This window comes from Cervus elaphus, chromosome 12 (genome assembly GCF_910594005.1).
Source record: "Cervus elaphus chromosome 12, mCerEla1.1, whole genome shotgun sequence".
Taxonomy (NCBI): domain Eukaryota; kingdom Metazoa; phylum Chordata; class Mammalia; order Artiodactyla; family Cervidae; genus Cervus; species Cervus elaphus.
In genome coordinates this window covers 2,317,732-2,334,009 of record NC_057826.1, presented here as the reverse complement: position 1 = coordinate 2,334,009, position 16,278 = coordinate 2,317,732, and the positions used below count along the sequence as shown (strand labels likewise).

Sequence of the window (16,278 nt, the reverse complement as noted above, 5' to 3'; positions counted from 1 at the left end):
GCCCCCCATGTTGTAAGTACCCTGTCTCTCGGGGCACTTTGACAACAACTGATCTGTCGTTGGCTATTCGGAAAGAGCTTTAATGTCTGAGCAGTTTATGATTATAAAATAAAGGGTTCTAGCCTTCTAAGAATCTAACACACTCTTTGCGTGGCCCACAAATGCCTCAAATAATGAGACCGTCACAGGAAAACACACGGAACTGAATTTCCGGATTGTCTGCACACCCTCTAACCTGTCCAGCTGTCTCTGCCTCTTCTGCCCTCAGACGCCATGTTGAACATGGATTTCTTTTTCCCTTTCTGGAGTCTCTTATTTTCTCCATTGTATTCATTTGGAGGGGGAAAAAAAAAGATCTCATAAATGTCATTTCCTATTCCAAGCAATTTGCTATAGGCAACTACACCATTACTTTGTACAAATAAATTTACATAAATCATTATTAGAATGTTTTATCTTAGCAACATTATTTGGTTCCCAAAGCACAAATTAAATGCATGCTTAAAGCAGAATATTTTAAAGTTACTCCTATACTGTTTATGAGACGGGATTAGAAATTTCCATCTAATTCTTCTTTCAGAATGGAATTCCTTTAGTTTTCTTTGGACATTTAGAAACCACATGTATAACTGTCTGGGGGGCATTTCTGGAAGCCAGCAATGCAATCGATGATTCTGATATGGTTGGTCCACTTTTCAGAGTCTGTTCCCTTTGATTCTGCAGGGTCGGTTTTCAACAATCAGTGATTCGGAAGGCCAGGAGCCAGGGAAATGAAAACCGTCTCCTGATTAGATGGGTTTTTATCCGACATTATTCTGCAAGCACACTGGTCTTCAATTGTGGTTTGACTTTTTCTTTTTTCTAATAAACAAATTTGTCAATAAACTTGCTGAAAATGGAGCTGGGTTTGTACTCGCTGTTTGTGTTGGGAAGATGCCTGTTTGGATCAACTGCACCACACATGGCAAGTCTTCACTGGCTCAAGTTCTGCTCCACCCAAGATTGCAAAATAAAATCTTTTATTCCTCTATATAAAGGCAGTGCCCATTTTGAAAACAAGCTGCAGTTGTCAACATCGGGGAAGAGAGTGAAGAGGGACAGAATGGCAGGAGTGGCATTCGCCAGCCCTGGTTCCACGGTCTGCTGATTCTAGAGAAGCCCTTCATGATGTCATGGCTCGTCTTCTCATCAGGGTCCTAAAGGACTGGGCTCCCCACTCAGGGTGGTGACCTTCTCCCAGTGTGTGGTCTGGGAACAGACTCCAAAGCCAGAGTCAGGGAAGTGGGGCCCCACGTGGTCGAGAACACAACCCTCATGAAGGGTGAGTGAGGCAGTCACGTGGAATTTGCCTAACAGCAAGACAGACCGGGGTGCGGAGCAAAGCGGCGCGACTCACTAGCTGTGATGATGCGGAATTTAAACCTTCCTTGCCTGTTACCTCATCTTAAAATGAGATTACTTGCACCTACTTCACAAGTTTGTTTGGGCTACTAAATGAAACCAGGAAGGCAAAAGCGTAGAACAGCGTGACTCTTGGAAGAGGCTCAGTAAACAGTAGCTGACATTAATCTACAAGGATGACCAGTGGGGTCAAGCTGGGGTGATCATATCTATGGACTGTCCATACCAGCATATTTCTGGGTGTGAAAGGGAGGGCCGTATCATAATACGTCAGGTCAACTGGCAAACGCCATGATACTCTCAAGTATACTGGGGCGTGAGTGACTATTACAGTTCCAGTCCTTCACCATTCAAAACCCAGTAAAGAAGTAAGGTAGCAACTACACCCTACATATTTTACAACTCACGATACCTTTTATGGCTCTTTCATAAACTGTTTTATTCGAGCCTTTCACAAACTGTGTGAAAAAGTATTGGTCTGAGTTAATTAGCCTTTAATGAAGAACAGACAAAAGACAGATAATGTTTGAGCCTTCCCACAGTGACCCAGCGTTGCAGGGGCAGGCAGGACCTCGAGCATCCTTCTTGCTCTCCCCTCCTTCCCCGTCTCCTAGCAACAAGAATCACGTGACTGGTTCTGGCCAATGGACTATCAACGTGGAACTGGTCTGAGTCACTCCTGGTCTAAGCCACCTAAGAATGGGTGTGTGTTCTCAACTCTTTTTTCACATATCGCAGTAACCAGGAAGCAACATTTTGAGACGTAGGTGTCACAAGATGGGGGAGACAGGAAACCTCAGAAGCTGGAGGCAGCAAAGCCACATTGGTGCAATCCAACTCTGGCTGAGTAAGAAATAAACTCTTATTGCACGAAGCCCCGAGGCTGGGGGTGTACTCTTTACCCTGGTATATGACAGAGCCTGCCTTGGCTGGGCAAGTTAGCAGGACTAGAACCCACATCTCCAGCTTTCACCAGTTTTCACTCAACAGTATCGTAAAACCCCACCAGACTGGGAAAATGTTGCCAAGATTAAATGCCATAGCTTACTCATGGCAAGTCTTCAATGCTTACTCAATTTAAAACAAAATGTTTATCTGGTTTAAAATAAAATAGTTCATACCCAGCGCCAAGTGAAAAAAGTTCCAAAATTCAGGGTACATTTTAATTTGTTGTTTATTTGTTCCAACATCTATATTAACCCAAGAAGTCTGGACACCTCATTTTAAAGATAACCCTAATAATTAGGTTGTTGAAATGAAACAGCCTCAGTGTCAAATCTAGCTTTAACTGAAAGTTAAATAGATGAACAGAAAGATCCGACAGAGGATGACCAATTCTCTATCTCAGTCCAGAAGACTCCTCTCATCCTCTCTGGCTTATTCAAATCCTACTCAACCTTCCATCCTCTTTTCTTTTCTTTTTTTTAGATTTCTTTTGGTGAGGACCATTTTTAAGGCCTTTATTGCATCTGTTACAATACTACTTGTATTTTATGTTTTGGTTTTTGGCTGCAAGGCATGCGGGATCTAGTTCCCTGACCAGGGATCAAACCCATACCCCCTGCATTGGAGGGTGAAGTCTTAGCCACTGGACCACGAGGGAAGCCCCCGTATTTTCTTTATGAAGGAAAAGGGTCTACACCTCAAGTTCTGCAAACACTTGTGTTATGCAACTGCCTAGGCCAGAGAACGGCAAATTTTTTCTGTAACAGGTCAGAAAGTAAATTCTTTATGGTTTCTGACCCACCTATTCAACTCTGCCCTTGTAATGGAAAAGATAATCTGGAAATGAAAAAGCATGACTATGTTCTGAAATCAGATTGATTGCATTATTTGTAGCCAAAGATGGAGAAGCTCATCTTTGAAATATCAATACCCTCAGATATGCAGATGACACCACCCTTATGGTAGAAAGCAAAGAAGAACTAAAGAGCCTCTTGATAAAAGTGAAAAAGCTGGCTTAAAACTCAACATTCAGAAAACTAATATCATGGCATCCAGTCCATCTATTCATGGCAAATAGATGGGGAAACACTGAAAACAGTGAGAGACTTAATTTGGGGGAGCTCCAAAATCACTGCAGATGGTGACTGTGGCCATGAAATTCAAAGACGCTTGCTCCTTGGAAGAAAAGCTATGAACAACCTAGACAGCATACTAAAATGCAGAGACATCACTTTGCCAACAAAGGTCCATCTAGTCAAAGCCATGGTTTTTCCAGTGGTCATGTATGGATGTGAGGGTTGGACCATAAAGAAAGCCAAGTGCCGAAGAATTGATACTTTTGAACTGTGGTGTTGGAGAAGACTCTTGAGAGTCCCTTGGACTGCAAGGAGATCCAACCAGTCCATCCTGAAGGAGATCAGTCCTGGGTGTTCATTGGAAGGACTGATGCTGAAGCTGAAACTCCAATACTCTAGTCACCTGTTGTGAAGAACTGACTCATCTGAAAGGACCCTGATGCTGGGAAAGGTTGAAGGTGGGAGGAGAAGGGGACAACAGAGGATGAGATGGTTGGATGGCATCACCGACTCCATGGACATCAGTATAAGCAAGCTCCGGGAGTTGGTGATGGACAGGGAGGCCTGGCGTGCTGCAGTCCCTGGGGTCGCAGAGAGTCGGACACGACTGAGCGACTGGACTGAACTCACTGTGTCCAATAAAACTGAATGTGCACGTGTGCTCAGTCGTTCAGTAGTGACTCTTTGCAACCCCGTGGACTGTAGCCCGCCAGGCTCCTCTGTCCATGAGATTCTTCAGGCAAGAATATTGGAGTGGGTTGCCATTCCCTTCTTCAGAGGATCTTCCTGACTCAGAGATCAAACCCACGTCTTCTGCACTGGCAGGCGGATTCTTTACCACTAGCCCAACATGTGAAGTCCCCAAAACTTAACTGAGGGACATTGAAATCTGAATTCTATATCATTTCTATGAAGGAAAAAAAATGCTATTCTTCTTTTAATTTTTTCCAATCATCTAAAAGCATAAAAACCATGTTGGCTTGTCCACCCCCAACAACAAGGAGTGAGCCACACCTGCCTGGAGGGCCATCGTTGACCCACCCAAGCTTAGAAAAGGCAGGGCAACAACAGATTAAGCAACTGCTTTCATGGGAGGGGAACAGATATTCTGCTATTCCAGTTCTTCCACTTCCTGGAGGCCGGGGACGCAGAGCTCTGAATCCAAGAAGGCGGGAGCTCCTGGGTCTGCCAGGCGCCTGGTCTCACAGAGCACAGTGAGGCAGGGTGAGTGTGGCTAGGCAGAGCTGCCGGGACGAGCAGCAGCCTCAGCAGGACCCTCAAGCCCTGGAAAGCAGCCACTGCTGGATCCAAGAGAGCTAAGTGCGGGCAGGGTCCGCTGGGCCATCGCAAAATGAACAAGCCCGCTGGGCTCCCATCCGTGACTACGGCTACAGCTTCAGTCCCGAGGCCCTCCCCGTATCCTGGGTTTCAGAACTCTTGGTACAGTCTTGGCATCAACTTACAGACTCACGCTCCTGGCTTCTGCTTCCCACCCTTCCCTTCCATTCCACTTAGCTCAGAATCAGCTCCTTGTGAATCACCAGGCCCTGATCTCACAGGGCACTTGGTTCATCTCGGGGGCCCCGTCAAGCCATGCCATCCAGTCAGAGCGTGGAGGGGAGGGGCAGGTGTGGACGGGCAGACACTCAGTAGACAAGCAGAGGCCAGGCATGGACAAGCCCGAAGAGGCAGAAGGCTGGCCAGTGTGCAGGGTGACCAGGGTCCCCTGGAGGCAGCTGTCAGCCAAGGCAGCTGTCAGCCAAGGCAGCTCTAACAGGGCAGGCAGGGGGTCCCCAGGGGAACCTTCAAGGGGCCGGGCCCAGCATGGGAGCCTGGCTCTGGCTGGGTCAGAGGCTCGGGGTCCTCCAAGATCCGACTGGTCCAGGTGCCAGGGCCCTCCCTGGCCAGGCTCAAGGCGGGCTCACTCCTGCCATCAGTCAGGCCAGGCGGATCCTCTTCCCTCCGGCAGAATGACCCCAGTGACAAGGCCCACTGGAGACCCTCCGTCCTCCATGAACTCTCCTCTAAGTATCTCAGTCCCAGTCCTCAGAGTCTGCTCATTCCCTGAACCAGAGAACCACCCAGCGCACTGCCCCAGCCAGCAGCTGAGCACCCTCCTTCACTGTCTTACCAGCGAGTCTAGGCTCTTTGGCTCAAGTGTGAGCTGCCTGAGGATATACCTTATATTTTTATACATCTTATAGTTTTTTATCCCCATATGTCCCGAGCACACAAAACAGCTACTTAATAATATTTATGAAACTCAATTCAAAGGTCCAACATGAGGAAGATTACTATAATTCAGGTGAAACACAGCATTGGGTTGGCCAAAAAGTTCATCCGTTAAGATCTGCTGGAAAAACTCAAACGACCTTTTTGGCCTACCCAATATTATGGGAAAGAAAATGATTTAGAGAAACCATGTACAATAGAAGCTAGTTTCTATACGAAAATTCCCAGCGACACTCCTACATCTGTGTGTCTATGACACACACCAAAGTTTTAAATAAAGACGTAATTCAACATTCTTATTATCTTAATGCCTAAACTGATTGACCACACTGTCGGTTTGATCAGCTGCATAAACTGATCATTAAGAAGATCGGGAAGAAGAGGGAGAGAACATCAATTGCTGGAAAAGCAATCAATCTGGCATTTGCATTTAAATATGGCTCTGGTATTTCATTTATTCAGTGTAATCTCCATGAGGCGTAAACCAGCTGGGGAAGGCACGGCGTGGTTACCTGAGTCAGAATGGGTCCAGGAAACCACGGTCAGCATTGCTCCAGTCACAGAAAGGACAGAGAGGCCTCCATGATCACAAGAACGCTGGCCTTCCAGGAGATGGTGCGTCTAGTGGCTGGTGGAGAGGAACAGAGGGAACACGGGATTAGAGCAGAGGAGAGCAAACCCTCTCAACCACAGGGGACGTCATCTCTAGCCTACCTCTCTAAAGCACGACACACTTCAACGAAGAAGTCAATTGCAACTGCACCTCTTTATTTCTTGGAAAGTTATTGAAGCATCAAGTCTTTCACGATGGAGTATTCTTGAAACTGCCTCATGGGGCATAAAAGAAGCCAGAGATTTAAAAATACATGCTATAGACATGGTGAGATCATCTTATTTTACTACAGCTGCCATTGAGACATTTGTGAGATCATTTTATTTTACCACAGCTGCCATTGAAACACGCATCTCTATAAAGGGAAAACATCAGAGTGCCAGCACGCATTCAAGGCCAGCGTCCCGCCACACGAACCCAACCTTGATCCTCCAGGTAGACCAGGCGGACAGGCTGCAAAGTCAATGACTTTCTAGTCTGTTGTTGTTAAATAAAATTACTCCGGCTCTACTTCTGGAGAAAAAGGTCCCATCAAGCTGAAGCTCACATGCAGGCTGCAAGTCTGGAGGCTACAGTCAACCACTAATCTTACAGAACAGAAAAGCTGGTACATGAGATGCATGCGTGCTCGGTCGCTTCAGTCGTGTCTGACTCTTTTGCGATCCTGTGGACTCTAGCCCACCAGGCTCGTGTGTCCATGGGGATTGTCCAGGCAAGAATACTGGAGTGGGTTGCCATGCCCTCCTCCAGGGATCTTCCCGACCCAGGGACTGAACCTGGGTCTCCTGTGTCTCTTGCATTGCAGGCAGATTCTTTACCACTGAGCCATCAGGGAAGTCCAGTAGCATAATAATTTCTGGTGGAAGATATTTTGTTGGCCTACTCCTCAAGGAAGAGACAGCAATGACTCTCTCGTGAAAAGAATGAGCAAGCTTCCCTGGTGGTCCAGTGGTTAAGACTCCATGCCACCAGCGCAGGGGGCACAGGTTCCATCCCTGGTCAAGGAACTAAGATCCCACATGCCGCCTGTTGCAGCCAAAAGATAAGATTCCAAAAAGATATTATAAAAAAAAAAAAAGGAAAAGAAAAGAATGGTATGAGCCTATGAGCCTTAGAGTGAGAATGTTAGGAAATATATTCATTGAGTCAGTGGATCTCAAACAGTGGTCCCCGAAAGGGCAGCAAGCAGTATCATTCTGACTGTTGGAAATGTAAATCCTTGGTCCCACCCACAAGGCTCTGCATCTGCATTTCAGGAGGTGGGTCCCAGGGATCTGCTTTAACAAGCCATCCAAGGGGAACACGGATATACCTCAAATCATTAATTTATCCACCCATCCAAAGACACTGAGTCTGTTGTTGCAAAGGAAAATTATCCTACTCCAGAGGGACTTCCCTAGTGGTCCAGCCGCTAAGACCCGTGCTCCCAGCCCAGGGCGGGAGAGTGCAATTGCTGGTCAGGGAGCCAGATCCCCTCTGCTGTAACTGAAGATCCCACAGACCACAATCAAGGCCCGGGGCAGCTAAGTGAGTATTTTTCTTAAAGCACCCTGCTCTAATGCACCTCAAGCTTCAATTAAGGACAAAGTACTAGGCTAGAGGGGAGGGAGGGAGGAAGGGTCAGAAAGACGAGGATGAAATCCCTGCCTCGGAGAAATGTACTATCTTCTGTGGGAGATAAGACAGGTATTTGCTGCTGTTTAATCACCAAGTCATATCCAACTGTCTTGCAACCCCATGGACTGTGACCCCGCAGGCTCCTCAGTCCCTGTCGGAAGATCCCCTGGAGAAGGAAATGACGACCTGGAGAATCCCATGGACAGAGGAGCCTGGTGGGCTACAGTCCATGGGGTCGCAAGGAGTCGGACACGACTTAGTGACTAAACGAGAGCAACAACTGCAGCAGGAGACAGACACACAGGCACCTCGAATAGAGTTCAACTGTGTGTCGCCGCTAACAGATCATCAGACGGTTACAAAGGAGACCTCTGGGGCGTGGAGGCAGGTAAGGAAGAGCATCAAGACAGTCATAAGGGGTCTTGAGATCCAGACAGGATTTTTACAGGCAGGGAACAGGCAAAAGCTGAAGCAAAAGCCGAGGTGAGAAGGCAAGAGAGCTGTTCAGATGCACGGAGGAGCCAGGTCTGACAGAAAAGTGAGCAACTTGGAGGTGACCTGGGTGAGACAAGGTCACTGCCGAGCAGACAAGTCACCGCGAGGGCCCGGCGCCTCTCCTCCTGGCATGGAGACCACCCAGGGGCACCTGCTGAGCGTGCTCAGAAGCTGATGTCGGAGAAACCGGGTGACTGAATTAGTTCTGAGTCCAGTCTGGTTTTTCCGTACTTTTAGGACTGCTTTTTCTAGAGGGGGGCATCTCAAAGGCTGCTTCAAGGATGAACGACGGAAGGTTTGCCCTGGAGGAAGACCCAAAAGAAATTTTAAAGTAGGGTAACAATCTGGATACCACAGTCCCCTCAGGCCATTCTGCAAAGGGGCAATATGTTACCACACCTAAAATGCCCCCGAGGGCATGGATGGTTTTAGTTTATAAAATAACTCCAGTGGAGAAGGACACGCTTTAGCCAAAAGGAACAGATAAACCAGGGGCTGGGGGAGAGGGGTGCAGGGGTGTCAAGAGGTGCAGTTAAAAGCAAGCCCTGGAGATACTGCGAACAGCAGGGTGACTACAGTTAAGATCACACTGCACATATGAAGGCTGCCAAGAGTGGACCTTAAAACTTCTCATCACAAGAAATAGAAAATTGTAAAAGGTGGCAGATGTCAACTCAACTCATTGCAATCATTCTGCAATGTATACAAATACCGAAGCGTCATACACCTGAAACTACTATACTTTTATGTCAATCACACCTCAATTAAAAAAATTAAAATATGTCCAGGGACTTCCATGTTGGTCCAGTGGCTAAGAATCTACCTTCCAATGCAGGGGGTGAGGGTTCAATGCCTGGTCGGGGAACTAAGTCCGTGTCCTGCAGCTGAGCCCGCCAGGTCCAGGGCCCACGCGCCACCACTAGAGAAGCCCAAGCGCCACAACAGAAATCTCCTGCGCGCCACAGCTAAGACCAGACGCAGCCAAATAAATAAATATTTTTCAAAAAATCAATGTTAGCTGCAAGTATCGTCATTAAAACAAAACAAAACAAAAACCCATGCCTCTAAAAGTTAAACCAATACTCAACACCTCCAATTAGAGAGAAAAGGAAAACTGCTTTTCATGATCAAGAAGGGATGACTTTGGCTTCCAGAAGACAGACATAAATAGCAGGCTTCATTTCCTGGTGCTGCTAGATGAGTGACGGAGAACTGAGAACGCTTTTGATGTCACGCGCAGCTCTGATGGAGACTGAGCTGGAATCAGAGTCGGCCGCTTCATAAACCTCAGTTTTTCATCCATCAAGAATTAGAGACACTGACTTGCCTCACCTCCTTTGAAATTTAAATAAGAAAATAGACAAGAAGTTGCTATGAAAATTATAAAGTGCAGTATTACACAGGGGTCTATTTTTATTGTGCGTATAATTATACTCGCTGAGACATTTGAGTACCAATCAATACGTGTTATTGTTTTGGCCTTTGAAAATATAAAAGCAAAATGTTTCTTATGCCCTTCAGACTCTCCTTTTAAATATTTGCAGACAGAGCAAAGTTCTAAGGCACAAAGTTGGCATCAACCAAACCATCTTCCCAAACGACATTTCAAGGTAAATTTTTCACTTCTAAATTTTTAAAGTATATTTTTCACTTCCAATTTTTTTTTTTTTTAACTTTTATTCCTCTGACCATGATAGAGCATCCAGATATCTTTCAGCAGCTCCTGGTGAGCACGACTCAGTCTGCGGCAACACAGACATATGATGCAGATAATTTATCATCTCTGCAGTAGTTTAGTCCCAGATGGACCATTTACTAATTTATTTCCATATGTAACTGGCAGAGAGATTAATCAGACTTCCAACTCAGAAATCTGAATTGTGCTTTATTCCCTTAACAGGCTAACTCTGGGCCAGAGGAAGTACACGTTTACATAGAAAACCAAGAGTTCTCTTAAAAAGGCTGTTGACCTCGGACACAGGCCTTTAAAGACACACACAAACACACACACGCACGCACGCGCACACATCAGCCTGCTCCTTATGTCAACCTGGAGGGCTGGCTCTTTCTTCAGACGCTAATGGGCTTCCCATAGGAGCTGAGTCTGATAGAACTGCAGGCAGAAGTAATGCCCGAGCAGGCCCGGTTGCCGCCACAGCCCCGTATGCAAGCTCGGGGGCTCGAATTTCTGAAACTGAAGAGATCTTTTTGCCATGGTGCTACGCCCAGCTGGCCGGCCTGCAGCGCCCGGGCCTGGAAAGTATGCGCTTTTTTTTTCCACTCTTTTTAAGGGTCTGAACTTGATGGAATCCAGCGCTTGCTGTAGCTGCAGCAAGCGACGGCTAATGAACTGTTAGCATTGCTCTCCGTCCCCCTGAGTTCAACTCTCAGTCTACTTTTGTTTTTAATTCTATCCCAGTGATATCAGCCTTTAGCAAAGAGAGGTTAAGGGGATTATTGTCGGATGACGGTGCTTGCAGCTCGAAGGCCAGCCAGTCCCAGCTCGGGGCAGAGAGGAAACTGACCGGTTTGGTCTTCAGTGCAATCCAAGGCCACAGCTCGGGAGGCAGGGCCACGGAGAGAGGTGACCAGCCGGATCTCCACACCTGGGTCACTAATCAGCCAAGCGCCTTTGGAAAAGTCGCTAACCAGTTCATGTTCACAATTTTCTCCCTGAGGTTCCTTCTGGCTCTAAAATCTTTGATTCCAAGCAGATAAAAAAAAAATTATCAACCATCCACCTGGTTTGTGTTTGGATGATGCCAAACAGCCAAAAGTCTGGAAGCATCTGAGTGTGGCTGAATTGGCTCTGACACCTGGTGCTGTGACAGACACAGACTTAGGAATCTCAGTCTCCAACAGACTGTCTCTGAGCAGAAGACAGTGGTCAACGTCTTTGAGCCTTGATTGTTTGGTGACGCGTATCTTTGGGAGTGTTTAAGAATTCAGTGAAATACAAGTTTGAAATACTGTTCTAGGTCTGGCCAAAGCTACGGAAGTACCTAAACCAGATCCTGTGTCTTCGACACATTTACATCACAATCAAGAAAAGATACAACTCATCCTAATATAGTGAAAGAAGTGCTACAATCTGAAGACCAACTGTTATGGACACATGATGGAAAGGATGGAAAACTGGTCTCAATGCGCGCAAGAGGGGGAGATCTGTAAGGTTTTCTGGAGGAATTGGAATTCAAGCTGGGAGTGTGGGAGGAAAGGAATCTGGGCAGAGCCAGCAGCAAGAGCCGAGGCCTAGCGACGTCCCCCGGGGCCAAGATACAGTATTTATCACCCTGGGACAGGCCCCCGGGTGCCCCAGAAAGAGACGGAGTGACAGGGAAGGCTGGAAGGGACTAAGGCTGGACAGCAGCCGGGGGACCGGCTCTCAGCCCGTGACCACTGAGAGCGTCAGTCACAGCGAGGCAGTGGAGACTCCAGGCGAGCTCTGCCCCAGGCAGTTTATCCTGGCAATTCTATTACCATTTACGATTGGTAATACTAAGCGCAGTCTGTACCTTCATTTTTCTGTTATTCATTTCATGCTGCCACTATTTGGGAATCCCTCAAATTTACTTTTTTCCAAATCAATTTCCTGGCCCTTCAAATGGAAGCAATTGAGTTTCCTACCAGCACTGCCAGGATTTTACATTTGAATGACTAGTGCGGCCTAGGGCTCTCCGTCTAGGTTTCTCTGTTTTTCTATTCTTAGGAAAGAGTTAAGGAAACACAGCCTAGACTGGTGTTTTTTGGAGTTGTTTTTTTTATACTGGAAAATATTTGGGGATGATGAAAAAAAAAATGAACTATACAAATGTCTCAACTGTTGGAAGGGCTTGCACTCCTCAAACAGACAAAAGTTGAACTATCATCCAAAGTCGTTCACTGGGGGGATTTCCCTGGCGGTCCACTGGTTAAGGCTTCACTTTCCAAATGAAGAGGTTCAGGTTCAATTCCAGTTGGGGAGCTAAGATCACGCATGTCTTGTGGCCAAAAAACCAGAACATAAACAACAGAAGTAATAGTGCAACAAATTTAATAAAGACTTTAAAACATCCCCATAAAAAAAAAAAAAAAAAAAAAAACAGAAAGCAAGGTAGTTCATTGGCACTTTTGATTTCTAGTTTCAGAGCTTCAGTTAATGACCCCAAGGCTTCCAGGGCTCCTCAAATGTAACAGCAGAACATCCAGTAAACCCTCACACCAGCAGCATTTGATTCCTCTGCCTCGGGGGGCGCCAAGCGCAGGTGGCTTCCTGCAGCTGTCACAGGGGCAAGCCGCCCACCAGGGTACCTGGGGCCCCGCCAGGCAGCCCGGGGTCTGGGGGAGGGGATTTGCAAGCCTGCCTTGCCCCCGGCCCCAAAGATGGGCTAGGGCTCTGTGTGAATACAGCCAGAGGGCGCCCCTCTGAGAAAGGAGCGGCCTTCAGTATGTGTCCGACTCCAGTCGTGTCAGACTCCTCGCGACCCCGTGGACTGCAGCCCGCCAGGCTCCTCTGTCCATGGAATTCTCCAGGTCAGAAGACTGGAGTGGGTAGCCATTCCTTTCTCCAGGAGATCTTCCCAACCCAGGGGCCGAACCCAGGTCCTCTGCATTTGCAGGCGGTTTCTTTACCACTGAGCCACCAGGGAAGCCTTTAATATGAGCCACCATCAAAAAAAGATCGCCCTGGAAGATACAGACTTCAGTCCGCGTCTCTGGGTGGCTGGCACTATAGATGGGCATCACTGAGAGGGAAGTTTCAACAGTAGTTTCATTTTGGAATACCTTATTATTAATTTTTTTTAATGTGGACCATTTGTACAGTCTTTATTGAATCTTGGGCTTCCCTGATAGCTCAGTTGGTAAAGAATCCCCCTGCAATGTAGCAGACACCAGTTCAATCCCCGGGCTGGGAGATCCCCTGTAGAAGGCCTAGGCTACCCACTCCAGTATTCTTGGGCTTCCCTTGTGGCTCAGCTGGTCAAGAATCCACCTGCAATGTGGGAGACCTGAGTTTGATCCCTGGGTTGGGAAGATTCCCTGGAGAAGGGAAAGGCTACCCACTCCAGTCTTCTGGCCTGGAGAACTCCATGGACTACAGTCCATGGGGTCGAAAAGAGTCGGACACCACGGAGCCACTTTCGCTTTCACATACTGAATCTTAGCTTCCCGGCCGGGATCAAACCTGCCCCTCCTGCGATGGAAGGCGGTCTTAGTCACCGGACTGCGAAGGACGTCCCTAGATCACCTTATTTAGAGGAAAAGGGAAGTCGCTCAGTCGTGTCCGACTCTTTGCAACCCCATGGACTGTAGCCTACCAGGCTCCACCATCCATGGAATTTTCCAGGCAAGAGTACTGGAGTGGGCTGCCATTTCCTTCTCCAGGGGATCTTCCCCACCCAGGGATTGAACCTGGGTCTCCCGCATTGCAGGCAGACGCTTTACCGTCTGAGCCACCGGGGAAGCCCCAAAGAAAGGCAAGTCGTGTCTCCCCAGTAGGTGTCAAATACTCTAGGGTTCCACCCCTGATTTATCATCCACAGTCTCCCCAGCCCCCTACGTGCCCGGGTGGGCAGGAAGCCCCAGAACACCGTCACCCCCATAGGTATTCTCTTAACACTGAATTAGATATTCACTGTGGAGAAGAACGTGCAGTAGATGCTGGAGGGAGTTCCCTGTGCCCACATAAAACAGTCCCACAGATCCAAGAGTTGTGTTTCTTATGCCACTTTCTGTAAAAGTCCACCTATGGTCAGAAAATAAATCCTCCTCAAATGAATAGATTAGCTTAAATTTCCATGCCATTTTACATTCTCTTCCCTGACACATAAATCATAAAACTGTAAGGTAAATGCAGGCTTACACTGAATAATGGGCATAAATAAAAATATTTTGACATGAAAAACTCAGTATAAATTGAACTACCACGTACTTGAAAGCTCCTACAATCATAATGTGCACATCAAAATCCATTAACCTAATACCTAGGCTGCTATTCAAAAGCAGAGGTCTAGCCTGTAAATAAATACCCATTTGAACACTTCTCCTCCTAAATTACTGTACAATTTGATTGCAAAGTCACACACTTACAAAGTCTATCATCTTTACTTGGTTGCTCTCTAGCCAACACGCAAGTCTTATCAAGCTACAACATGGCAACATAATAGAAACACACAGAACCGTAAAACGGTACCAAAAAGTAGCAGCGAATGTCAAAGACAAACCAGGGTCATTCTGGCAAGAAGGGAGATATTTACATAAGCTTTCAGAAAGACAAAGGAGCCCCACTCTCTCTTTAACTGCATACACAGTCAACCTCTCTGCTCCTCACCTGATCACTTTTACAAAAAAGCAATTTTTGCAATGATTCAAACACCTTAGTTGCTGTAAACTCAACAGCAGTCGGATCCCGGTGCACAATGATTTGCTTTAACACTCAGCTATTTTCAACCAAAGCTTTCATTATTTACCCATCACTACCCCTCCTCCAAAAAATCAGCTTCACTGGCAACATCCTTCTTAAATATGTCATTTGCCAAGGCCATTTTCTTACCTTTGGAACTCACTTACATTGGTTTCATTTGATGACACTCACCCAAGCAAGGACAATTGTTTGACTGGAATCTTGCAACTTTCAACTTTGCCCAGATTTTGCTGTCGTGAGGAAAGGGGACGCCGAAATCCCCAAAACATCGCTTAGCTGAGCTAATATACATCTGAATCAGAGCTGTATTTTAAATTCCTTTACACTTACTTAATATAGTGCGTGCTGCCTGTCCACTGATGCGATATCAGAAACCTGCAAGCTACTATTTCTGCAACTGTGTCACTGTGGATAGTCTGAAACATGTACGTAGCTGTTGCCATGGAAACAAACACAGCTAGGGTAGAGTGGCACGCTGTGTTAATTCCTTCACCCATGAACCCCAGGGGAATGCTAACATTCATCTTCTTTCTCCTTTAGTCTCACACTGCTTTAATATTTTTTTTTTAGCATTATCAAATGATGTACTAAATACATAGGGTACACCTGAACAAATGGATGGCTGAAATGAGAGCTGTGTGCCAACCCAGCCTGCTGGGAGTCTGTTTGAGGTGGTGCAAATATGCATGGATCCTTTCTCTAACTTCTCCTGGGAGAAACGGAGAACTTTGTTTCTTTCTTTTAAGCGGGTGTGGCACAGCACAGAACACAGGTGAGCCATCCCACCTCACCTAAGAACGGTTACCTACACACCCCGGCGAGGATGCTGGCAAAAGTGTGCCAGAGAGATTCTATGAAAGGCAAGGGAAGATCCTGCAAACTTCCCAAAGTGAGTCCAAGCTGAGAGTGGTGCTCTGACTAGAGCTGCTTCAGCAGGCTGCAAATACAACTGTTTTAATTGGGCAAAGCATAAACCCCAACAAGGGTTTCATCTGTCCCCAGTTGCTCTTTGTCCCTAAACCCAGGGAAGAAGGTATTAGAATGAGTGAGTGACTAACCACATGGAAATCTGCCATCATTCAGAAAGAAATGTGATTTCGCTGAAAACTGAACATCCTTGTATTTGCATCGAGTTCAAATCTCTGCCCTTATCAAATGTTTGGATGGGTGAAGACAAAGTCGAATTCTTTCCTTACCCCTAAAAGCCAAAATGTGTAGAAACTGTCTTGCTGGGCCATCTTCCCATCCTTCAAACCGGCGGGCCACTGTAAATATCAGGGCTACTCATCACAGTTAACAAAAGTAACAACATCTTCATTGCAACCTATCCCTTGGGCTAGTTAATAACAGTCAATCTAGATGAAAGTGGCCATATTTTAGATCTGCATGCTTATGTGCTTCACTAGAATATAGTTTTCACACCAAACAATCAACCGTAGGCTTTGAAAGTACAGATCCGTGACTCTGAACCAGCATGCGTTAAAGAAACCACCACT

The 16,278-nt window shown here is 46.6% G+C and overlaps 1 protein-coding gene and 1 non-coding gene across 6 annotated transcripts in view; both read right to left on the bottom strand.

Annotated features, from left to right (window-relative positions):
• Positions 1-16,278, bottom strand: part of FOXN3 (forkhead box N3) — a 439,226-nt gene that overhangs the window by 314,027 nt on the left and 108,921 nt on the right. For all 5 annotated transcript variants that reach the window (XM_043919231.1, XM_043919228.1, XM_043919235.1 and 2 more), the window contains exon 2: positions 6,167-6,282. The gene's annotated coding sequence lies outside the window, so the exon portion shown is untranslated. The remainder of the gene's footprint in view (positions 1-6,166; positions 6,283-16,278) is intronic.
• Positions 13,750-13,821, bottom strand: TRNAC-GCA. Its single transcript has one exon. It is a non-coding gene; the product is annotated as a tRNA-Cys (tRNA).